The sequence below is a fragment of the Schistocerca cancellata genome, chromosome 2 (genome assembly GCF_023864275.1).
Source record: "Schistocerca cancellata isolate TAMUIC-IGC-003103 chromosome 2, iqSchCanc2.1, whole genome shotgun sequence".
In the NCBI taxonomy this organism is placed as follows: Eukaryota; Metazoa; Arthropoda; class Insecta; order Orthoptera; family Acrididae; genus Schistocerca; species Schistocerca cancellata.
Window position 1 is genome coordinate 286,764,403 of NC_064627.1, and position 26,681 is coordinate 286,791,083.

The following is a 26,681-nucleotide window of genomic DNA, read 5'->3' on the forward strand; positions in this document are numbered from 1 at the left end:
CTGTCACTGTAGTGCTTGATAGTATGTGTGCTTATACCAGGTAAAAGTAACCAAGAAACTTAGAAGGAAATCCACTACTTCCTCATATATATTAAACTGTTGTTGATTGCCTCCTACTGCAAACTTAACATTTATCTGAATGCATTGGTATTTTTGAAGAGAATGCTTTCCTACATCTGTAACAACATAGGCTTGTTTACATTGTACTATTGCTTGTCATACAACTTTACAGGGAGATACTTACCTCATAGGCAACAGGTAACTAGCTAATCAGGTAATTTATAGAAGGTGCAGCTAAATATATATAGTTTTTAATTTTCTTGTGCTTTGGTGAGGATTCCCAATTTCTTTCTTTATCTCTCTCACTAAGAGAGTTTTGTAACAGATTTCTCAAAAAGAGCTTCCCACAGCTGACATACAAGTAGTTCAGTATGCAATCCATTTGACCGCTGTTTCTGAAGAAACCTTTTAAACGTTTTCTTTAGAGCAATTTCCATCATTCAGCAGCTTGTTTAAAAGCTAAAACATTACACCACTAATCTCAAAATGTATGAAAGATAGTTTTGCAATGGATATTCAGTTACATTTAGAATATATACCATATGGAACTTAGTGTTCTCAAGAACTTTTGAAAGTCACAAGATTTTACAATAATGCATGGACAACCATTTACAACCACTTGAGAATATTTAACACAAACTACATCTAATTCAAGCTGCATAAAGAAATCTTATGCCTCTCTTCTCAGCTTGTCATATGTCCCTATCCATATGTATTTGTAGGTACCCTTATTTTATGACATTGAATGATCTGTTTATGTATTGTTATTGTTTCACATTTTGTGCCCTAAGTTTCATATTGTTATTGTTTCACATTTTGTGCCCTAAGTTTCTTTCCCATTATTGTCTATTGAGAATAAGGGGATAAAATTACTATTGCAACATTGGTTTACTTCATACATCATTGTGATACACACTTATATCCTTGTTAGTCATTTTGTGTATAGTATGTTTTAAATGATGAAAGAGCAGTAACTGGCAATGCTTAAGTTATTTATGACAGATTGGAAGAATGTCTCATAAAATATATCATTGGAAAAAATCTTTACATTGCCACATGGCTTGAGTAAACTGGATCTGTCCCCATGTTGATGCAGCTTCTGAATATGCCTTCAGTTTCTTGGTCAAAATCCATTAATATGTGATAAGCAGCTGTCATAAAATTACGTGTCTGAAAGAACAGATTACCATGCATTCATATAAATAAATAGAATAAGCATAAGGCCTTAAAGGGCCTCACTGTTTGCCCCACTCCCATTCAGTCATGCAGGACTTGTTAAAGACCTTTTCTCTTTCTCCTGGCCCCTACAGTGAAAACAGTTTTTTGCCTTCAATCCTACCAAGTAGACCAAAGACCAGTGCTGAACCCTGCCTGACTCAATTCACTCCTCCATCCAACTGTGATCCACCCCAACTGTCACCAAATAATCCCCTGTTAACTTTTCAGAATTTCTTAACCTCAAACCTTGCCTCACCATCATTCCCCAAATCCCTCAACATGCAAACTAACCTTACATCTGCAGACCATTTAAAAACTGATCTTGACCTTATAATCCTAGCTCCTGACAAAGGATCCACCATTGTTGTTTTGAACTGCAAGGATTACGTGATAGAAGGACCCCCCACCCCAGCTGTCAGTTTCATCCACCTACAAACTCTACTGCAGTGTCCCCATTCTAGAAATCCAGCAGGATTTCCAGTCTATCCTCAAATCCTTAAGCCTACCCCAGAACCTCTCCCTGGAGTCCATCTCTCCCCTCACCTCTACCACTCCGCGCACTCCTACCTTCTACATGCTTCCTAAAGCGCAAAGCCAAACCACCCTGGTTGCACCATTATAGCCAGTTACTGTGTCCCTGCTGAAAGGGTCTCTGGTCTTGTAGGCCACACCTTCAGCCTATTGCCCACAACCTACCCTCCTATATAAAAGATACCAACCATTCCCTCCATTCCTTTACTACTTAGTGACCTGCTCATTACTGCTGATGCCACCTCCCTAATGCCCATGGCCTTACCGCTATTGAATACTACCTCTCCCAGTGCCTGGCAGATTCCAGACCAACAATCTCCTACCTAGTCACCTTAACCAACTATATCCTCACTTCTCCTTTGAAAGCATTACTACAAACAAATCCAGGATGTGGCTATGGGCACCCATATATCACCAACCTATGCCTATGCCAATCTACAACCAGAATCCCAAACCCCTCACCTGGTTCAGATTCATTGATGACATCTTTGTGATATGGATCAAGCGTCAGGACACCCTATTCACATTCCTCCAAAACCTCGACACCTTTTCATCGATTCGCTTCACCTGGTCCTACTCAACCCAACAAACCACCTTCCTCAATATTGACCTCCACCTCAAAGATGGCAACATCAGTACCTTTGTCCAAATCAAACCTATTAACGACCAGCAGTACCTCTTCTTTGACAGCTGCCATCTGTTCCATGCCAAGAAGTCCCTTCAATGGAGCCTTAGCTACCCTTGGTTGTCACATCTGTAGTGACAGGTGGCCTGTGTTGAAATATACTGAGGATCTCACTGAGGCCTTCACAGGCTGTAATCACCCTCCCAACCTTGTCCAAAAGTAGATCTCCCATGATTTATCTCTTTAGTCACCCACCACCTCCAAAAGTCCCACTGTCCGCCCACAGAAAACCATTCCCTTCGTGACTCAGTACCACTCAGGACTGGCACAAATTAATCATATTCTCCACCAGGGTTTCAACTACCTCTAGTCTTGCCGTGATATGAGGAATGTCCTTTCCACTATCCTTCCCACCCCTCCCAAACTGGTATTCAGCCGCCCACCGAACATATACAATATCCTTGTCCATCCCTACACAATCCTTGCTCTCGACCCCTCACCTCATGTCTCATACCCCTGTAATAGACATAGATGCAAGAACTGTCCCACACATGCTCCCACCAACACCTACTCCAGTCCAGTCACAAACATCACCTATCCCATCAAAGGCAGAGCTACCTGTCTAACCAGTCACGTGATCTACAAGGTAAGTTGCAACCACTGTGCTGCATTCTATGTGGGCATGACAACCAACAAACTGTCCATCCGCATGCATGGCCACCAACAAACTGTCGCCAAGAAACAGCTGGATCACCCCATTGCTGAGCATTTGAATGACTGCTTCACAGCCTGTGCCATCTGGATCCTTCCCACCAACACCAGCTTTTCTTAATTATGCAGAAGGGAACTCTTCCTGCAATATATCCTACATTCTCATAGCCCTACTAGCCTCAACCTTTGTTAGTCATTGTTCTTACCCACCTAACCCCTTCCCGTTCCCTTTCCAGCACTATACAGCCCTCTGTTCCACCAGCGCACCCTCAGTCTATTTATTTCTCTCTTTCTGCTACCACCCCATCCTCTGTCTAACCTCCTGACTGCACCTAACTGCCCACCTGCCCTACCCTCTCTACCTCATCCGTGTACACTCCCACAAACAGCATTTTACTGTCCCCTACCCCTACCCTCTTCCCCCTCTCCCTTCCCCCCCCAGCCTCCTCCTTACCCCCATAACCTGGTTGCCTCTCTCATCATGCACTGCTGCTCGCAGTCTGGCTTCAGCAGCCAGAGACGTGTGTGTCTGAGCTGCATTTGCATGAGTTTGTGCATGTATGTTGTCTATTTTCAACGAAGGCATTGTTGGCCAAAAGCTCACTTTCTGACAGTCTTCTTGTTGTGCCTATCTGCAACTCAACAATTCTGCTATATGGTGAGTAGCAACCATCTTTTTCATATTATTGTAAAATTGTTTGTTGTTGATAAAGATATAAGATACACATGTCAGTCTCTTCTTCTTTTATTTATCTTTCCATTGTTCACTTATAATCATTCATTTGTGTGCTTCAGGCATTCATTTCCATAAACTTACAGCATTTAGTGACATTAATACAAGTACAGCTCTGTTTTTAAGAAAAGTTCGTTTATCTGCACCAGTCTGGTTTCTCTCTCTCTCTCTCTCTCTCTCTCTCTCTCTCTCTCTCTCTCTCTCTCTCTCTCTCTGTGTGTGTGTGTGCTTCTCTCCATCTTGTGTAATTTTGTTTCCTTAGCAGAAGATTTTTCCATATTTTCTTTTGTGGTGTGAACTAAAGCATAGAATTATGGGGTGCAAGAACACATACCAAACTAAACGCTGTGGAAAAAGCTGTCAGAATTATTTGTGTTGCCAAACCCAGACATTCACGTCAGAACCTGTTTCCAAAATTGTGTGTTTACTGCTGTAGCCCTGTATTTAATACTCGGATACATGCCGCAGGTTTGGCTATGGCATGCTACACTTTGAATATACCATCAATGGCATATGCACAGACTGGCCACCAGGGGCTGCCTGCTGTGGGCCATATGACTTATGCACATAGTGTGGCATCCACTGCGCTGTCTACCAGAGCCCTCTTCTTTATAAGTGCATTGCAGCAGGCACTACCCTCATATTGTGTTCATGATTATTGTCAGCAACGGCCCATATCAGTACCTGGATTGTCTCTATGTTTGTGTCTGTGTTCTCAACTGTTGTTCGCTTGTATGTAGAAGAAGAATAAACTTTGGTGCATTGTGGTCACACTGTTGTTTATGTTCTACAGTACATTACAGTTGGCAACAAGTGTGGTGTTCAGTTCCAGTTACTTAGGTGGTTGTTCCTTCGGTTCTTGTGTCCATGGAGGCACGGTTCCAATCACTTCTTGAGCAGCTGCATGCTCTTACAATCACTGTCACAAACTTGTTGGACACATTGACTATGCAGGCTTCCATGCTGTCAGCATACTCACTGCCGTCTCCATTATGATGATGTGGCCGAAGACTGGGAGGCTTATGAGAGGTGGCTTCAGCAATACCCTCTCATTTTTAGTGGCACTGATGCAAACATATGTAAGGCTTTCTTGGATTTCTCCTCAAACCTACCAAATGTGACAGTTAGCCCCATTCCAGGAACTTGTGTTGCTTTCATTTGATGAAATGTTACCCAGTTATCAGTGTAAACAATCGCTTGTCATTGCAGCACATGTAGAGTTCTATCATTGGCACAAATAGCTCCATTAGTCCTACTGGGCTTGGGAGGTTGAACTCCACAGTCTCAGTTGCAAATGTCATTTTGTTACTGATGGTTATCGTGATTACTTTGCTGATTCTAAGGTCTGTGACACAATCATTCAGTTGGCTCATGACAAGGAAGTCCGTCATCGAGCACTACAGTCGAGAATCCATTTTCGACTGAAGTATTAAATATTGTTTTGTCTTTCAAGGAATCTTGTGCTGCTGGTGATGAGATTGAGGATTGGTGAAACATGGCCATAGTGGCCCCTGTTTCTGACCATTGGGCGTGAGTCTGTTCTCGGGGAGAGCATGATGTGGCAGCTGAACAAAAGCAGCCTCCATGCTGCACTAGAAAGTGACATGCCCCACAACAACCACAGCAATGACAGGGCTGTGCACTTCCATCTCACCCATACTGTTTCATGTAATGCAACAGGTCCTGTGCCCTAAGTGCTGGGCACCTTGCAACAACTGTAGAATAAAAGGACATATAGCATCTATGTGTCATTCCCAGCCCCTTCATGCAGATGTGGACATGGATGTTAACTGTGTGTCTCCAGTGCTTGTGAATCATAACAAAGTGTTTATCAAAGTGCAAGCGATTGACAAAGTGCTCAAACTGCAAGTGGACATGGATGCAGCTGTGACTTCACCGAACTCACAAATTTATGTGGATTTGGGATCTCCTGCATTGTTTCCAATAACTTGACATTTGGTGAGTTTCAACAAGTAGCAAACTCCAACTTTGGGACAATTTATGGTTCCCACTGTGTATAAATCTGTGGTTTGCTCCTTGACTTTTTGGTAGTAGATGATATTGGTACCGCAAATTTGTCCTGTCTGGGTGCTTTCAATGCTTTCAGTTTTTCCATCATGGATATGATGCACCTTTTTTCCAATCAGGCCCCTTACTATCAATTAGGTTCTCTGTGTTCTGAGTTCTTGTCTCTTTTCTGCAATGGGTTCTGTTGCCCCACTAATTTTAAAGCCCACATTATCCTGAAACCTTACAGTATGGTCGTGCATTTTCGCTCGCCCTATTCCAGTGGCTTTGCACGATCAAGTGAAATCATAGTTGAACAGGCTGACATTGCTGGAGGTCATATCCTATTACATTGAGTGAGGTTGCTAACCTCTCTCATGACTGTTAAAAAACTGACCGGTCAGCTTCACCTCTGCAGCAACTTTAAAGTTTCGGTTAACGCTCCCTCTATCATTGACTCCAGCCCTTTGCCCCATCCAGATGAGTGATTGGCTACACTCACCTGGGGCCCATTTATTCCCAGAATTGATTTGTCAGAAGCCTATTGACAGGTTCTGTTGGATGAGGATTCTGAATGACTCTTGATATGTCAAAGAGCTCCAAGCAATTTTAGGTAAAACTGATTACTATCACAAATTTTTTCTGGGTGCATCTGAATTGGCCCAGTCGCTCAACAAGTTACTGCACAAGAATATTTCTTTTCAGCAGACACTGGTCTGCTTGTTGTTGGCTGCTTTCCATCGTGGCTACCATCTGGTTTTGGCTGTGGATGCCTCTCAGTATGGACTTGGGGCTGCTTTCGCACATTGATATGAGGATGGTTCTGAACATCCAATAGGTTATGCAACAAAATTATCAGTTTCACTAAGCAGCGCTACTCCTAAGTTGGAAAGGAAGCACATGCTATCATCTACACTCACAAAAAGTTTCATGTGTTCTTGCGTGAGTCTAAGTTCCACCCCATTACTGACCATAAGCCCTTGGTTTCATTGTTTAATCCTTCTTTTTCATTGCCCAACAAAGCAGCACATCGCCTCCAAGGTTGGGCCTTGTTTCTATCTCACTACAGTTTTGAAATACATTTTTGGCCTGTCAAGCAACATTGCAGGGTCGATGCAATGTCCCATTTACTATTGGGCTGAATAATACTTTTTATGAGGATGAACTCCTTTTTTTTTTGTTAGATGCTGAGGCACAGCATATAGTGGAAGGGTTTCCTATTACAAGTTCAGGATTTGTAGCTGCTGTTGCTGCCAATCCTGTTTTGCCTCAAGTTGTTCACCTCTTTCAGCATGTTTGGCCAGACAGGCTTTTGGTCAGGGCCTCTGATCCTTTGCATAACTATTTTGTCCTCCATCGTTGGCAGCATGTGCTTAATTTCTTACATCAGGGACTGGGTGGGACCTCAAGTACCAAGTTACTGGGACATTGTAACATGTTTTGGCACAGCATCGATTGTGAAATTGTACATCTTGACATGGCGTGCTCTTAGTGTGGTACCCAACATGTGGGGCTGTGGGCAATGCCTTCTTCATGGCCCTCACCACAGTACCTATGGGAACATGTCCATGTTGATTTTGTGGTACACTTCCTAAATTCTTCCTGGTTGTTGGTTTACATGCTTCTTGAGTTCCTACAGGTTTCTTTACATAGGCAGGGGATCAAAGTCTGGTCAAGATGCTCCATGGTCACCAGCCACACACTTTCTTGCAAGGCCCATCCTGCCCCACCAATGCTTTTGGCATGGCCCTCATGGCAGCTCATTCCTGGCTCCATCTCTGGGATCTCATGTTCTGCTGCCTATCGAAGTATTCTGTCCATAATCCACAGCTACTGAGGCTGCTGCCTTTGAATGGTGCACACCAGTGATGGGCTAGTGGCGTGCTACCACGACCAGCTGTGTCCTTGCACCACTGCAAGGGGCATGGGTCCCCCACCTCTGCCTCTTCCCTTAGCACCTGTCCCAACCACATGGGGCATCCCTGCTGCAGAGGTGGACCTGCCCTCCTTGAGGATGTTGCCACCTCCTGTCTCTCTTCTGGGCTCCAGCTCTCCTGCACCTACTGCCGGGCCTTTGCACGATGCTTCGCTGCCACGGCAATTCCACCCTCAGGTGGGCCAGCACCTTCGGGCCCCTTCAACACTGGTATCCCCAGTGCCTCCCGACCAAGGGGCCAACACCTAAATGACATCAAGCAACCGGATGTCCATGCTATCAACACCCTAGTCACCAGTTCTCTTATGGTACTTTGCAGGGGAGCGGCAACAAGCATGTCCACGGCTGTACCAATTTGTCTCCTACACACCGGTTCTGGTCCAGAATTTCCTTCTTTGTGACTGCTAGTGCGCTACACTTTGAATATTCCACCAACAGCATCAGTGCAGGCTGGCCACCGAAGGCCGCCTGCAGTGGGCCACATACCTTGTGCATACAGCATGACATCAACTGTGCCATGTACCAGAGCACCCTGTTTATAAGTGCAGTGTAGTAGGCACTCATCCTAATATTGTATTTATACTTATTGTCAGCAGCTGCTCATATCAGTACCTGGATTGTTTCTATATTTGTGTCTATGTTCTCAGCTCTTGGTCACTTGTATGTGGAAGAGGAATAATCTTTGGTTCATTCTTGCTGTGTTGTTGTTTGTGTCTTACAGTAGGATACACTTACCCTTCCTAAAAATTTAACAGCCCTTCCTATTATCAAATTAAAAGGCTAAATCAGAAAAATTTCAATAGAAAATCCATTTTATTCTGAGTTTTTTGTCTTCATGAAAAATAAATAGAAATGTTGTCCTTTGTAAATATTTGTCACAAGCAGTCAGATGACAGAAAAAATGTAACACTGTTTCATATACATTAAGAAATGTTAAACATATTAAAATGTAAAGTATATTGTCAAATTCAAAACCTTTGTTTATAAATTGTAAACTTTATTTTTCTTACCTAAGGTGTTCAAAGGAATAATCTGCGTGATGTCTGCATTAGTCATGAGATTGTTGCCGATCGTCTTGCCACTGTGGTAACACATGTTTCCATCAGATCACTGAAGTTTAGTGGCATCAGACTTGGCTAGCATGTGGATAGGTGACCATCGAGTTCTGCCAAGGGTTGTTGGTGAGGGGAATGCACTCAGCCCATCTGAGGCCAATTAGGAGACCTGTCATCTGAGGATGACATGGCAGTCAGTTGGTACCGTTAGACCTTCCGAGGTCTGTTTGGACGGAGTTCTTCTTGAGATTGTGATGATTATTCGATGTTGAATAAATATTATTATAATTATTGTTATTATTGTGATGTTTAGTAAGCACTTTGTTATTCTGATTTTCCCTTAAACTAGCAAAGTGATTTACTTAGCTCACAACTGCTATGAAGGTACGCTTAAATTTCTTTACGTACCTTCCATCACTACTTCATATCATTCGCTGATTCTGAAGGAAAATTACTTTCATTCAATATCTCATCAGTGTTTCTTTCTTTCTCTTGTGTATAAGAATAAAGAGTGTTCACCCATAACCAAAATGCAAAAACCAACAGACTGATACTTCCAGCAAATATGGTAAAACTCAGGCAAAACATCCAGGACCTGGATGTGTTACACAAGTCAACAAACCTGCAGGTTTTTAAGGCCAAGTACAACGAAGCCAAGAAAATCTTTAAGAAAGAGCTTTCAAATCTAAGAAAACAGATATACAGCAGTGAAATAGCTCAATCAGACAATATAGCCAAGACCTCATGGAGAATTATAAATCAATTTCGCAAAGCCACACCAAAGCCAGAAACTGAAACTTTAATTATAAGACATGAAGGAAACACAATTAAAGATCCTAATAAAGTCTGCAATATTTTCAATAAATACTTTATATCTGCAGCTGTTAGTCCAATTAATAACACAGTTGTTAGTAGTGAGGTAAAGCTCTACCCTTTTGAAGAGCTACCTTTTGAATTCAAACAAGTAAGTGAAAAAGAAATAGGCAGGATAATAAATAACCTAAAGAATAAGTTCTCATCTGGATGGGATGGTTTGAGTAGTATCGTGATTAAAAAATGTAATAAGGAATTAGTTAAAATAATCACCCACCTGGTAAACTGCAGTATCAGAGAACATAAATTTCCAAATGTATTGAAATGGAGCACAGTTAAACCAGTGCATAAAAAAGGATCCAAGGAAGAGGTTTCAAATTTCAGGCCCATATCATTAATACCTGTCTTCAGCAAAGTATTTGAAGTTGTGCTGCTGACACAACTTAGTGACTATTTCTTGAAAAATAAGTTCCTAACAGAGACACAACACGGATTCCGAAAAGATCATAGCATTATCACAGCAACTGCGGAATTTCTTCACAAAACGTATGGTGCCCTTGATCAAGGAATGCAAACAGCTGGCATATTTCTAGACCTTACTAAAGCCTTTGACTCGGTAAACCATGAGTTACTTTTAAGTAAACTTGAGTCATACAATGTAAATGCTGCATCCGTGCAATTGCTGGCTACATATTTATTTAACCGCATGCAGTGTACAAAGCTGACTTACAAAATCAATAATCAGATCATTAATGTCCAGTCCAAATATGAGACAGTCACACAAGGTGTACCCCAGGGCTCAATTTTGGGCCCTTTCCTTTTCCTGGTGTACATAAATGATATAGAGCAACCTTTCAACTCCCAATTGGTAACCTATGCAGATGATACCTCACTGCTATTTCTTGGTAAACAAAATGATGAGTTAACGTTGGTAGCAACTGAGGGACTACAGCAAATAACTACTTATTTCCAAGATCAAGGTTTGAAAGTTAATATCAGTAAATCTCAGTTATTGCCATTCAAACTTACAAACTCACACCAAACCTCTATCAGTAACATAGGTGGAATTGAAGTAGTGGACACAGAAGACTGCAGATTTCTAGGTATTCACCTAGATGAAAATCTAAGATGGGTAAACCATATCAAATTTTTATGCAATAAAATCAGCAGTTCATTACATCTAATCAGCCAGTTATCAAAAGTAGTTCCACATCAGACATTAAAAACAATTTATTAGGGAACCATTTTTGCACAGATTAATTACGGGATAGAGATATGGGGTTGTGCTGCCAACATACATATGAACAGAATATTAACCCTACAGAAAAGAGCAATCAGAATTGTCTATGGATTAGGGTATAGAGATTCATGCAGGGAAATCTTTGTTCATCATAAATACCTCACAGTCTACTCACTGTATCTTTACAAATTAATTATATTTTTTGTGACACATCAAAACAAAGAAACAAAGTGTTCTGATACGCATGCCTATAATACAAGAAATAAAGACTGCTACTACAGACAAAGAACAAAATTAAAAACAACAGACCATAGTCCATGCATTAGTGGTCAAATATGGTACAACAGATTACCAAGCTCTATAAGGTGCCACAAAGGGAACTTATTCAAAGTGAAACTGAAACATTTCTTGATTGACAAGTGTTTATACTCTTTAAGTGAATATTAATATTAAACTAAAATAAATTATTGTGTGTATATATATATATATATATATATATATATATATATATATATATATATATATATATATATACCTAAAAACAAAGATGATGTGACTTACCAAATGAAAGTGCTGGCAGGTCGACAGACACACAAACGAACACAAACATACACAAACATTCGTTTGTGTGTCTGTCGACCTGCCAGCACTTTCATTTGGTAAGTCACATCATCTTTGTTTTTAGGTATATTTTTCCTTCGTGGAATGTTTCCTTCTATTATAACTATATATATATATATATATATATATATATATATATATATATATATATATATATAAAAAGAAAGATGATGAGACTTACCAAACAAAAGTGCTGGCAGGTCGATAGACACACAAACAAACACAAACATACACACAGTTTCCCTCTATTATATATATATATATATATATATATATATATATATATATATATATATATATATATATATATATATATGAATATAATAGAGGGAAACATTCCACGTGGGAAAAATATATTTAAAAAGAAAGATGATGAGACTTACCAAACAAAAGCGCTGGCAGGTCGATAGACACACAAACATACACACAAAATTCTAGCTTTCGCAACCAACGGTTGCCTCGTCAGGAAAGAGGGAAGGAGAGGGAAAGACAAAAGGATATGGGTTTTAAGGGAGAGGGTGAGGAGTCATTCCAATCCCGGGAGCGGAAAGACTTACCTTAGGGGGAAAAAAGGACAGGTATACACTCGCACACACACACATATCCATCCACATATACACAGACACAAGCAGACATTTGTAAAGGCAAAGAGTTTGGGCAGATATGTCAGTCGGGATGGAAGAACAGAGGCAAAGATGATGTTGAAAGACAGGTGAGGTATGAGCGGCGGCAGATTGAAATTAGAAATTAGCGGAGATTGAGGCCTGGCGGATAGCGAGAAGAGAGGATATGCTGAAGGGCAAGTTCCCATCTCCGGAGTTCTGACAGGTTGGTGTTAGTGGGAAGTATCCAGATAACCCGGACGGTGTAACACTGTGCCAAGATGTGCTGGCCGTGCACCAAGGCATGTTTAGCCACAGGGTGATCCTCATTACCAACAAACACTGTCTGCCTGTGTCCATTCATGCGAATGGACAGTTTGTTGCTGGTCATTCCCACATAGAACGCTTCACAGTGTAGGCAGGTCAGTTGGTAAATCACGTGGGTGCTTTCACACGTGGCTCTGCCTTTGATCGTGTACACCTTCCGGGTTACAGGACTGGAATAGGTGGTGGTGGGAGGGTGCATGGGACAGGTTTTACATCAGGGGCGGTTACAGGGGTAGGAGCCAGAGGGGTAGGGAAGGTGGTTTGGGGATTTCATAGGGATGAACTAAGAGGTTACGAAGGTTAGGTGGACGGCGGAAAGACACTCTTGGTGGAGTGGGGAGGATTTCATGAAGGATGGATCTCATTTCAGGGCAGGATTTGAGGAAGTCGTATCCCTGCTGGAGAGCCACATTCAGAATCTGATCCAGTCCCGGAAAGTATCCTGTCACAAGTGGGGCACTTTTGGGGTTCTTCTGTGGAAGGTTCCGGGTTTGAGGAGATGAGGAAGTGGCTCTGGTTATTTGCTTCTGTACCAGGTCGGGAGGGTAGTTACGGGATGCAAAAGCTGTTTTCAGGTTGTTGGTGTAATGGTTCAAGGATTCCGGACTGGAGCAGATTCATTTTCCACGAAGACCTAGGCTGTAGGGAAGGGACCGTTTGATATGGAATGGGTGGCAGCTGTCATAATGGAGGTACTGTTGCTTGTTGGTGGGTTTGATGTGGACGGACGTGTGAAGCTGGCCATTGGACAGGTGGAGGTCAGAACTCCGGAGATGGGAACTTGCCCTTCAGCATATCCTCTCTTCTCGCTATCCGCCAGGCCTCAATCTCCGCTAATTTCTAATTTCAATCTGCTGCCGCTCATACCTCACCTGTCTTTCAACATCATCTTTGCCTCTGTTCTTCCGTCCCGACTGACATATCTGCCCAAACTCTTTGCCTTTACAAATGTCTGCTTGTGTCTGTGTATATGCGGATGGATATGTGTGTGTGTGCGAGTGTATACCTGTCCTTTTTTCCCCCTAAGGTAAGTCTTTCCGCTCCCGGGATTGGAATGACTCCTTACCCTCTCCCTTAAAACCCATATCCTTTTGTCTTTCCCTCTCCTTCCCTCTTTCCTGACGAGGCAACCGTTGGTTGCGAAAGCTAGATTTTTGTGTGTATGTTTGTGTTTGTTTGTGTGTCTATCGACCTGCCAGTGCTTTTGTTTGGTAAGTCTCATCATCTTTCTTTTTAAAAATATATATATATATATAAATTGTACTAAACTTGTAAAAAAATGCTATGACGTTTGCAAAAGACACCAGTTGGTGTCTCCATGCAAAAAAATACAATAAATACAAATACAAATAAAGATAAAAATGCACAGAATTGCAGAGGCATTGAGTTGTTGATGAACACACATGCACATTTGATCATACTACCCCCCCCCCCCCCCCCCCCCCACACACACACACGGAGGCAACAGGTGTATGGGATGGGAATACAACAAGTTCATAGGCACCTGTTAAGTACATGCAGCACATGGGAAAGCTGATGTGGAGAAATGGATGGAGACAGGGTGATACAGCAGCAGAAGAGGAAATCGTGGGAAAGAGGATGCCGATGTTTATGCAAGCCCTCGTCACCAGTTTTGTAAAGACCTCATTGCTACTGCTGTGGAGGCTGAGTTACCACCGTTGTTACAGTAGGCTGAGTTTGTGGAATGGCTTCTGGTGCAGTACACTGCTGAGATAATTTCTCCCTGCCACTATTACTCAGCTATGCCCCAGGGTCAGGTAACATGAGTGTTCTACAACATTCCAACAAATTAGCAACAAACTCACAAAACTGAATTAAAAAGGTTTACTTATCTCTCTGTCTGACTTGTTGAATAATGAAGTCTGCAATACTGCATGTAATATAATGCAAATAAAGCCCTCAATGACTAGGTGCAAATAATTGTAGGTAAACTTCACAGTACATAGTAAATGCAATTTACAACAGTCTGTTCACTTGTAAGAGTTCACTAAACAAAATTCCTTGTCTAAGGTGGCTCTGGACGATGATCTATAACCAAGTGGGTGAGAGTTGCTCTTCTATCTTCCAAGTAGGCTTCTGTCGATTGACATCTGGTCATGGTCGGATTGTACTCAGCCAACAATTGGCCAAGACGAAGTCAATATCTTTATTGTCGGCACCGCCTGTGGTGCTGATGGAACTTGTGCAAGCAGTGAGACTCTAGGCACTGGCACCAACTCGCATCTTAGTGCCTGTGGTGCTTTTTTTTTTACCCTGGCTGCCTCTTGTTCAGATGACACAGCAGATGTAATATGAGTGAACTTGCAGTCCTGGGACAGGGCATTAATGAAAACTGTTGCCAGGGGGATCTCAGAAATGAGGAATGTATTGCAAGGATAACACTCATGATGTAGTTAAGAAAAACTGGTCAGAGGGAGGAGATCCAGACAGCACTGTTTCTAAAGAAGCCACTGAAATTGAGCATTTTGTGCTCATCTGCATGTTTCACCAGTGTTCCTGGCCACAGTTTGATGGTTGCCATTCATTCAGGTGGACCTCACGTAAAATGCTATGTAGAAATTGCACATGATATATGACATGACTGCTTTCACAGGTGGGATAGTACAATCTTGTGATGCCATTGGATTATAACATAGCTAAAAGTGTTTCCTCTGTTGGGATTTGGAAAAACAGAGTAGGACTGTGAGTTCAGCATGACTGTACTTAGGTGTAAGACTGAAAGTCTTACAGTACAGGATTGTACCTTCTGTAAGATTGAGATTTTTCGGTGGGTAGGTTGACAACAGTGTTTTTTATTTGTTTAGGCTCTGTTTGCTTTTGGGATGTTTAGAGGGAGTTGTGGGGGATGTGGCAGATACACTCCTGGAAATGGAAAAAAGAACACATTGACACCGGTGTGTCAGACCCACCATACTTGCTCCGGACACTGCGAGAGGGCTGTACAAGCAATGATCACACGCACGGCACAGCGGACACACCAGGAACCGCGGTGTTAGCCGTCGAATGGCGCTAGCTGCGCAGCATTTGTGCACCGCCGCCGTCAGTGTCAGCCAGTTTGCCGTGGCATACGGAGCTCCATCGCAGTCTTTAACACTGGTAGCATGCCGTGACAGCGTGGACGTGAACCGTATGTGCAGTTGACGGACTTTGAGCGAGGGCGTATAGTGGGCATGCGGGAGGCCGGGTGGATGTACCGCCGAATTGCTCAACACGTGGGGCGTGAGGTCTCCACAGTACATCGATGTTGTTGCCAGTGGTCGGCGGAAGGTGCACATGCCCGTCGACCTGGGACCGGACCGCAGCGACGCACGGATGCACGCCAAGACCGTAGGATCCTACGCAGTGCCGTAGGGGACCGCACCGCCACTTCCCAGCAAATTAGGGACACTGTTGCTCCTGGGGTATCGGCGAGGACCATTCGCAACCGTCTCCATGAAGCTGGGCTACGGTCCCGCACACCGTTAGGCCATCTTCCGCTCACGCCCCAACATCGTGCAGCCCGCCTCCAGTGGTGTCGCGACAGGCGTGAATTGAGGGACGAATGGAGACGTGTCGTCTTCAGCGATGAGAGTCGCTTCTGCCTTGGTGCCAATGATGGTCGTATGCGTGTTTGGCACCGTGCAGGTGAGCGCCACAATCAGGACTGCATACGACCGAGGCACACAGGGCCAACACCCGGCATCATGGTGTGGGGAGCGATCTCCTACACTGGCCATACACCACTGGTGATCGTCGAGGGGACACTGAATAGTGCACGGTACATCCAAACCATCATCGAACCCATCGTTCTACCATTCCTAGACCGGCAAGGGAACCTGCTGTTCCAACAGGACAATGCACGTCCGCATGTATCCCGTGCCACCCAACGTGCTCTAGAAGGTGTAAGTCAACTACCCTGGCCAGCAAGATCTCCGGATCTGTCCCCCATTGAGCATGTTTGGGACTGGATGAAGCGTCGTCTCACGCGGTCTACACGTCCAGCACGAACGCTGGTCCAACTGAGGCGCCAGGTGGAAATGGTATGGCAAGCCGTTCCACAGGACTACATCCAGCATCTCTACGATCGTCTCCATGGGAGAATAGCAGCCTGCGTTGCTGCGAAAGGTGGATATACACTGTACTAGTGCCGACATTGTGCATGCTCTGTTGCCTGTGTCTATGTGCCTGTGGTTCTGTCAGTGTGATCATGTGATGTATCTGACCCCAGGAATGTGTCAATAAAGTTTCCCCTTCCTGGGACAATGAATTCATGGTGTTCTTATTTCAATTTCCAGGAGTGTAGAATAGGTTGTCATGGTAGCTTCTGGGAGCTATGAGGGATTGATGATGGTGTTAACTGGGTTAGGATAGGTGTTTGTGGGTAGTGGTGCTCCGAGCAAGGAGTGGGATTTCAATAAATTTCTTAATTTGTGTGTAATTTTTGTCTGCATTATACATGCATAAGATGCTGTGAAGTTCATGTAATTTAAATTATCATTGCTATGTGTTGACATTGGTTGTCACTGTGTTACAGTTATTTTCGTTGCATGCTCTCAACTGTGTTTACTCTGTTGACGAGTACTACTGATAGTTCCATCTCACCATGTTGTCTGAGTGGGTGCCCTTCCTTTTTAATCTTCTCCAACTTATCCCTCTCTCCTCCCTGTGGAAGGAATGACTAGTTCTGAAGTATAGAATATTGTTGTTACTTCCATTTTTATGTAGGTCTGTTAGTGGTACTAAACATTTTGCCTGCTGAAAGTACTGGCCAGCAATTCTGCTTCAAACCAAAATCTTATGAACTTCTTCATTGAAATCCAAATGAATGAGAAACTGTATAATTAGGAGTTTCATTTGTATTAGTATTAAGTGGAGGGGTGCTGGCTGAAAATGAGAGATGATGAGATGCAATAGGTAAAATGTAGTAGCCTGTCACAGTTAGCTGTTTCCAGCCCCACAGCAGAATGGGAAACTTCATTCTTGTGACATGAGGGCACATGAGCTTGCAGTGCCTGTGACATATATACAAAACGTATTTGGAGTGCATTTAGTTTTCTAATGAGATGGCAACCTGAAGTCTAAGTGAAAACTTGCCCTGTATTTTGAATTGATGGTACTGAACGTATGAGAGTTTTGCATTTGTTTCCAGGTGTTCATAAGATGTTGAGACGTTGTAACCAATGATTGTAACAGAAATTTTAGAATTATTTTATGTAGCTCTTTACATAATTTTGAATAGTTTTTGCACACCTTTCTCCTTTTATTTAAGCAATTTGCTATTTTAACTGTGTTATTTTGATTAGATTCATTTTCATTTAATTAATGTTATGTGATTGTTTTAAGTATTACTTACAGGCATTATTTACAGGCATGCACCCTTAAACCTAATGATGTCACCACTGAGCCTCATTGGTCATCCTACACCTGGAACCCTTTAGCGGACACCAAGACAATGTTTTCTGTGATATCATCATAGCAATGCACATGTTCCTACACTCAGCTAGTTGCCACAATTTATTCACAGGCGGGACCTTAAACAAACAAAGTGGACAGAGTCAGTAAAAAATCAAAAATTCACCACTAATTGAGAGGTTTTCATCACTCATCTTCGAGGGTCAATCAAATATAAACCAGATTTTTATTATACATATATTCATTTAAGCATAAAAAAAATTCATACACATGAACTTATTTTTATATATAGTCTCATGAACAGGAAACACATTTTCCCCACAAGACAGGAAGTTTCTTGATACCATTTCTGTAAAATGAACATGGCTGTGACAGCAGCCATTTGCACATTAAGACTTTGACAGCCCCGTTGTTGTCAAATCTGTATCCTCCAGCTGCTTTCTTTAGTGGTCCAAACAAATGAAAATCACAGAGTGATAAATCTGGACTGTAGGGATGTATGCTGTATATAACAATGAAAACAATAAATTATTGATAGTATAATATAAATGTATTTAAAAAGAAAGATGATGAGACTTACCAAACAAAAGCGCTGGCAGGTCGATAGACACACAAACAAACACAAACATACACACAAAATCTAGCTTTCGCAACCAATGGTTGCCTCGTCAGGAAAGAGGGAAGGAGAGGGAAAGACAAAAGGATTTGGGTTTTAAGGGAGAGGGTAAGGAGTCATTCCAATCCCGGGAGCGGAAAGACTTACCTTAGGGGAAAAAAAGGACAGGTATACACTCGCACACACACACATATCCATCCTCATATACACAGACACAAGCAGACATTTGTAAAGGCAAAGAGTTTGGGCAGAGATGTCAGTCGGGGCGGATGTACAAAGGCAAAGATGATGTTGAAAGACAGGTGAGGTACGAGCGGCGGCAAATTGAAATTAGAAATTAGCGGAGATTGAGGCCTGGCGGATAGCGAGGAGAGAGGATATGCTGAAGGGCAAGTTCCCATCTCCGGAGTTCTGACAGGTTGGTGTTAGTGGGAAGTATCCAGATAACCCGGACGGTGTAACACTGTGCCAAGATGTGCTGGCCGTGCACCAAGGCATGTTTAGCCACAGGGTGATCCTCATTACCAACAAACACTGTCTGCCTGTGTCCATTCATGCGAATGGACAGTTTGTTGCTGGTCATTCCCACATAGAACGCTTCACAGTGTAGGCAGGTCAGTTGGTAAATCACGTGGGTGCTTTCACACGTGGCTCTGCCTTTGATCGTGTACACCTTCCGGGTTACAGGACTGGAATAGGTGGTGGTGGGAGGGTGCATGGGACAGGTTTTACACCGGGGGCGGTTACAGGGGTAGGAGCCAGAGGGTAGGGAAGGTGGTCTGGGGATTTCATAGGGATGAACTAAGAGGTTGCGAAGGTTAGGTGGACGGCGGAAAGACACTCTTGGTGGAGTGGGGAGGATTTCATGAAGGATGGATCTCATTTCAGGGCAGGATTTGAGGAAGTCGTATCCCTGCTGGAGAGCCACATTCAGAATCTGATCCAGTCCCGGAAAGTATCCTGTCACAAGTGGGGCACTTTTGGGGTTCTTCTGTGGAAGGTTCCGGGTTTGAGGAGATGAGGAAGTGGCTCTGGTTATTTGCTTCTGTACCAGGTCGGGAGGGTAGTTACGGGATGCAAAAGCTGTTTTCAGGTTGTTGGTGTAATGGTTCAAGGATTCCGGACTGGAGCAGATTCGTTTGCCACGAAGACCTAGGCTGTAGGGAAGGGACCGTTTGATGTGGAATGGGTGGCAGCTGTCATAATGGAGGTACTGTTGCTTGTTGGTGGGTTTGATGTGGACGGACGTGTGAAGCTGGCCATTGGACAGGTGGAGGTCAACGTCAAGGAAAGTGGCATGGGATTTGGAGTAGGACCAGGTGAATCTGATGGAACCAAAGGAGTTGAGGTTGGAGAGGAAATTCTGGAGTTCTTCTTCACTGTGAGTCCAGATCATGAAAATGTCATCAATAAATCTGTACCAAACTTCGGGTTGGCAGGCCTGGGTAACCAAGAAGGCTTCCTCTAAGCGACCCATGAATAGGTTGGCATACGAGGGGGCCATCCTGGTACCCATGGCTGTTCCCTTTAATTGTTGGTATGTCTGGCCTTCAAAAGTGAAGAAGTTGTGGGTCAGGATGAAGCTGGCTAAGGTAATGAGGAAAGAGGTTTTAGGTAGGGCGGCAGGTGATCGGCGTGAAAGGAAGTGCTCCATCGCAGCGAGGCCCTGGACATGCGGAATATTTGTGTATAAGGAAGTGGCATCAATGGTTACAAGGATGGTTTCCGGAGGTAACAGACTGGGTAGGGATTCCAGGCGTTCGAGAAAGTGGTTGGTGTCTTTGATGAAGGATGGGAGACTGCATGTAATGGGTTGAAGGTGTTGATCTACGTAGGCAGAGATGCGTTCGGTGGGGGCTTGGTAACCAGCTACAATGGGACGGCCGGGATGATTGGGTTTGTGAATTTTGGGAAGAAGGTAGAAGGTAGGGGTGCGGGGTGTTGGTGGGGTCAGGAGGTTGATGGAGTCGGGTGAAAGGTTTTGTAGGGGGCCTAAGGTTCTGAGGATTCCTTGAAGCTCCACCTGGACATCAGGAATGGGATTGCCTTGGCAAACTTTGTAAGTAGTGTTGTCTGAAAGCTGACGCAGTCCCTCAGTCACATACTCCCGACGATCAAGTACCACAGTTGTGGAACCCTTGTCCGCCGGAAGAATGACGATGGATCGGTCAGCCTTCAGATCACGGATAGCCTGGGCTTCAGCAGTGGTGATGTTGGGAGTAGGATTAAGGTTTTTTAAGAAGGATTGAGAGGCAAGGCTGGAAGTCAGAAATTCCTGGAAGGTTAGGAGAGGGTGATTTTGAGGAAGAGGAGGTGGGTCCCGCTGTGACGGAGGACGGAACTGTTCCAGGCATGGTTCAATTTGGATAGTGTCTTGGGGAGTTGGATCATTAGGAGTAGGATTAGGATCATTTTTCTTCGTGGCAAAGTGATATTTCCAGCAGAGAGTACGGGTGTAGGACAGTAAATCTTTGACGAGGGCTGTTTGGTTAAATCTGGGAGTGGGGCTGAAGGTGAGGCCTTTGGATAGGACAGAGGTTTCGGATTGGGAGAGAGGTTTGGAGGAAAGGTTAACTACTGAATTGGGGTGTTGTGGTTCCAGATTGCGTTGATTGGAATTTTGAGGTTTTGGAGGGAGTGGAGCTGGAAGTGGGAGATTGAGTAGATGGGAGAGACTGGGTTTGTGTGCAATGAGAGGAGGTTGAGGTTTGCTGGAAAGGTTGTGAAGGGTGAGTGAGTTGCCTTTCCGGAGGTGGGAAACCAGGAGATTGGATAGTTTTTTAAGGTGGAGGGTGGCATGCTTTTCTAATTTGCGGTTGGCCTGTAGGAGGATGCTCTGAACAAGCGGTGTGGATGTGGGAGAGGAAAGATTGAGGACTTTTATTAGGGACAGGAGTTGATGGGTGTGTTGATTGGCTGAGTGGATGTGTAGGTGAAGGATTAGGTGGGTGAGGGCAATGGATTGTTCGGTTTGGAACTGGTATAGGGACTGATGGAAAGAAGGGTTGCAGCCAGAGATGGGAACTTTAAGTGTGAGGCCTTTGGGGGTGACGCCAAATGTCAGACAAGCCTGAGAAAATAAAATATGGGAGTGTAATCTAGCTAAGGCGAAGGCATGTTTGCGGAGGGAATGTAAATAAAACTTAATGGGGTCGTTGTGGAGGTGTTGTGAGGGTGACATGGTACTAGAAGGTGGAAAGTGGAACACGAGGCTGAAATGAAAATGAAAATAAATATAGAAATATATGGGGAGAGATAAAGGTAAAACTAGAAAGCAAATGGAGATCTGGTGTGAAAAAAGGCGAAAAAGGGTTGGTTAGAGCTGGGCTGTTGATCCTGTGGTGAACTTGTGTAGGTAGATAATGATGTGCATAAAGGTTAGGTGGTTGTGTTGCCGCCAAAACACGTTAAAGGGTGGAGAAATACGGGAGAATTTCGAAAAAACTACGTGAGGATGTATTAAAAGGGTGGTTTGGTGGTGACAGATTATGGAAATGAAGCTAACAATTGTCTGATGAAGAAATAATGACGTTAAAACCTGTGGGAAGCGGCTAAAAATGATCGATGATGTGAGAAAAACGGAAATGGAAATAAAGCAAAAGATATTAAAATTAGCCGAAAAGGTTGTTTAATAGCTGAAAGGAACTGTTTGTGAACTATAGCAGCGGTAGTGTTGAAAGCGGGAAAAAAAAAAAATTTTGGTTTGGAAGTGGGTTACGTATTATTACGTATTATTGAGTATATATCGGCGGGATAAAATTGTATACTGGATTACGGTAAAAAAGGAGAAGGTGAATAGAAAGTAAAACTGCTGGCAAAAACAGAAGGAGGAAATAAGATGACAGAAAAGACTACGAAATGCAACAGTAACAATAACAATAACAATAACAAACGTGATTGTTGGGTTCAAATTAATGATATGAATATAATAGAGGGAAACATTCCACGTGGGAAAAATATATTTAAAAAGAAAGATGATGAGACTTACCAAACAAAAGCGCTGGCAGGTCGATAGACACACAAACAAACACAAACATACACACAAAATCTAGCTTTCGCAACCAATGGTTGCCTCGTCAGGAAAGAGGGAAGGAGAGGGAAAGACAAAAGGATTTGGGTTTTAAGGGAGAGGGTAAGGAGTCATACCAATCCCGGGAGCGGAAAGACTTACCTTAGGGGAAAAAAAAGGACAGGTATACACTCGCACACACACACATATCCATCCTCATATACACAGACACAAGCAGACATTTGTAAAGGCAAAGAGTTTGGGCAGAGATGTCAGTCGGGGCGGATGTACAAAGGCAAAGATGATGTTGAAAGACAGGTGAGGTACGAGCGGCGGCAAATTGAAATTAGAAATTAGCGGAGATTGAGGCCTGGCGGATAGCGAGAAGAGAGGATATGCTGAAGGGCAAGTTCCCATCTCCGGAGTTCTGACAGGTTGGTGTTAGTGGGAAGTATCCAGATAACCCGGACGGTGTAACACTGTGCCAAGATGTGCTGGCCGTGCACCAAGGCATGTTTAGCCACAGGGTGATCCTCATTACCAATTACCCCCGGAAACCATCCTTGTAACCATTGATGCCACTTCCTTATACACAAATATTCCGCATGTCCAGGGCCTCGCTGCGATGGAGCACTTCCTTTCACGCCGATCACCTGCCGCCCTACCTAAAACCTCTTTCCTCATTACCTTAGCCAGCTTCATCCTGACCCACAACTTCTTCACTTTTGAAGGCCAGACATACCAACAATTAAAGGGAACAGCCATGGGTACCAGGATGGCCCCCTCGTATGCCAACCTATTCATGGGTCGCTTAGAGGAAGCCTTCTTGGTTACCCAGGCCTGCCAACCCGAAGTTTGGTACAGATTTATTGATGACATTTTCATGATCTGGACTCACAGTGAAGAAGAACTCCAGAATTTCCTCTCCAACCTCAACTCCTTTGGTTCCATCAGATTCACCTGGTCCTACTCCAAATCCCATGCCACTTTCCTTGACGTTGACCTCCACCTGTCCAATGGCCAGCTTCACACGTCCGTCCACATCAAACCCACCAACAAGCAACAGTACCTCCATTATGACAGCTGCCACCCATTCCACATCAAACGGTCCCTTCCCTACAGCCTAGGTCTTCGTGGCAAACGAATCTGCTCCAGTCCGGAATCCTTGAACCATTACACCAACAACCTGAAAACAGCTTTTGCATCCCGTAACTACCCTCCCGACCTGGTACAGAAGCAAATAACCAGAGCCACTTCCTCATCTCCTCAAACCCGGAACCTTCCACAGAAGAACCCCAAAAGTGCCCCACTTGTGACAGGATACTTTCCGGGACTGGATCAGATTCTGAATGTGGCTCTCCAGCAGGGATACGACTTCCTCAAATCCTGCCCTGAAATGAGATCCATCCTTCATGAAATCCTCCCCACTCCACCAAGAGTGTCTTTCCGCCGTCCACCTAACCTTCGCAACCTCTTAGTTCATCCCTATGAAATCCCCAGACCACCTTCCCTACCCTCTGGCTCCTACCCCTGTAACCGCCCCCGGTGTAAAACCTGTCCCATGCACCCTCCCACCACCACCTATTCCAGTCCTGTAACCCGGAAGGTGTACACGATCAAAGGCAGAGCCACGTGTGAAAGCACCCACGTGATTTACCAACTGACCTGCCTACACTGTGAAGCGTTCTATGTGGGAATGACCAGCAACAAACTGTCCATTCGCATGAATGGACACAGGCAGACAGTGTTTGTTGGTAATGAGGATCACCCTGTGGCTAAACATGCCTTGGTGCACGGCCAGCACATCTTGGCACAGTGTTACACCGTCCGGGTTATCTGGATACTTCCCACTAACACCAACCTGTCAGAACTCCGGAGATGGGAACTTGCCCTTCAGCATATCCTCTCTCCTCGCTATCCGCCAGGCCTCAATCTCCGCTAATTTCTAATTTCAATTTGCCGCCGCTCGTACCTCACCTGTCTTTCAACATCATCTTTGCCTTTGTACATCCGCCCCGACTGACATCTCTGCCCAAACTCTTTGCCTTTACAAATGTCTGCTTGTGTCTGTGTATATGAGGATGGATATGTGTGTGTGTGCGAGTGTATACCTGTCCTTTTTTTCCCCTAAGGTAAGTCTTTCTGCTCCCGGGATTGGAATGACTCCTTACCCTCTCCCTTAAAACCCAAATCCTTTTGTCTTTCCCTCTCCTTCCCTCTTTTCTGACGAGGCAACCATTGGTTGCGAAAGCTAGATTTTGTGTGTATGTTTGTGTTTGTTTGTGTGTCTATCGACCTGCCAGCGCTTTTGTTTGGTAAGTCTCATCATCTTTCTTTTTAAATATATTTTTCCCACGTGGAATGTTTCCCTCTATTATATTCGTATAATATAAATGGATAGATAAAAAAAATCTACTCAACAAGCTGTGGCAGGGGAACACACACAAAAGGATTTAACTTTTACAAGTTTTTAGAGCCAGTGGCTCCTTCTTCTGGCAGAAGAGTTGAAGGGGAAGGAAGAGGGGTGAAGAAAGAGGACTGGAGAGGTTTACGGAAAGGCGTACATTTCAGAAAAGTCATCCGGAACCCCAAGTCAGGGGAGACTTATCGGACAGGATGAAAACGGAGGACTGATTATTGGAGACTGCTCCAGACAAGATTTGAAAACCTGAGAGCCTAAAGGTGAAAGACAGGCTAAAATACAAGACAGAGATTACTAATACAACCATGCACAAGTTACACTACTGGCCAGTAAAATTGCTACACCAAGAAGAAATGCAGATGATAAACTGGTATTCATTGGACAAATATATTATACTAGAACTGACATGTGATTACATTTTCACGCAATGTGGATGCATAGATCCTGATAAATCAGTACCCAGAACAACCACCTCTGGCCGTAATAACGGCCTTGATACGCCTGGGCATTGAGTCAAACAGATTTTGGATGGCAAGTACAGGTACAGCCGCCCATGCAGCTTCAACACGATACCACAGTTCATCAAGAGTAGTGACTGGCGTATTGTGACAAGCCAGTTGCTTGGCCACCAATGACCAGACTTTTTTAATTGGTGAGAGATCAGGAGAATGTGCTGGCCAGGGCAGCAGTCGAACATTTTCTGTATCCAGAAAGGCCCGTACAGGACCTGCAACTGCAGTCGTGCATTATCCTGCTGAAATGTAGGGTTTTGCAGGGATCGAATGAAGGGTAGAGCCATGGGTCGTAACACATCTGAAATGTAATGTCCACTGTTCAAAGTGCAGTTAATGTGAACAAGAGGTGACTGAGACGTGTAACCAGTGGCATCCCATACCATCACCCCGGGTGATATGCCAGTATGGTGATGACGAATACACTCTTCCAATGTGAGTTCACCGCAATGTCACCAAACACAGATGCAACCATCATGATGCTGTAAACAGAACCTGGATTCATCTGAAAAAATGAGATTTTGCCATTCGTGCACCGAGGTTCGTTGTTGAGTACACCATCACAGGTGCTCCTGTCTTTGATGCAGCCTCAAGGGTAACTGCAGCCATGGTCTCCAAGCTGATAGTCCATGCTGCTGAAAAAAACATCATCAAACTGTTAGTGCAGATGGTTGTTGTCTTGCGAACGTCCCCATCTGTTGACTCAGGGATCGAGACATGGCTGCACGATCCGTTACAGCCATGCGGATAAGATGCCTGCCATCTCTACTGCTAGTGATACGAGGCTGTTGGGATCCAGCACAGCATTCCATATTACACTCCTGAACCCACCGATTCCATATTCTGCTAACAGTCATTAGATCTCGACCAACGCAAGCAGCAATGTCACGATATGATAAACCGCAATCGCGATAGGCTGCAATCTGACCTTTATCAAAGTCGCAAACGTGATGGTACACATTTCTCCTCCTTACATGAGGCACCACAACAATGTTTCACCAGGCAACACCGGTCAACTGCTGTTTGTGTATGAGAAATCAGTTGGAAACTTTCCTGATGTCAGCACGTTGTAGGTGTTGCCACTGGCACCAACCTTGTGTGAATGCTCTGAAAAGCTAATCATTTGCATATCACAGCATCTTCTTCCTGTCAGTTAAATTTCACATCTGTAGCACATCATCTTCATTATGTAGCAATTTTAATGGCCAGTAGTGTAATAAGAGTGAAAAGC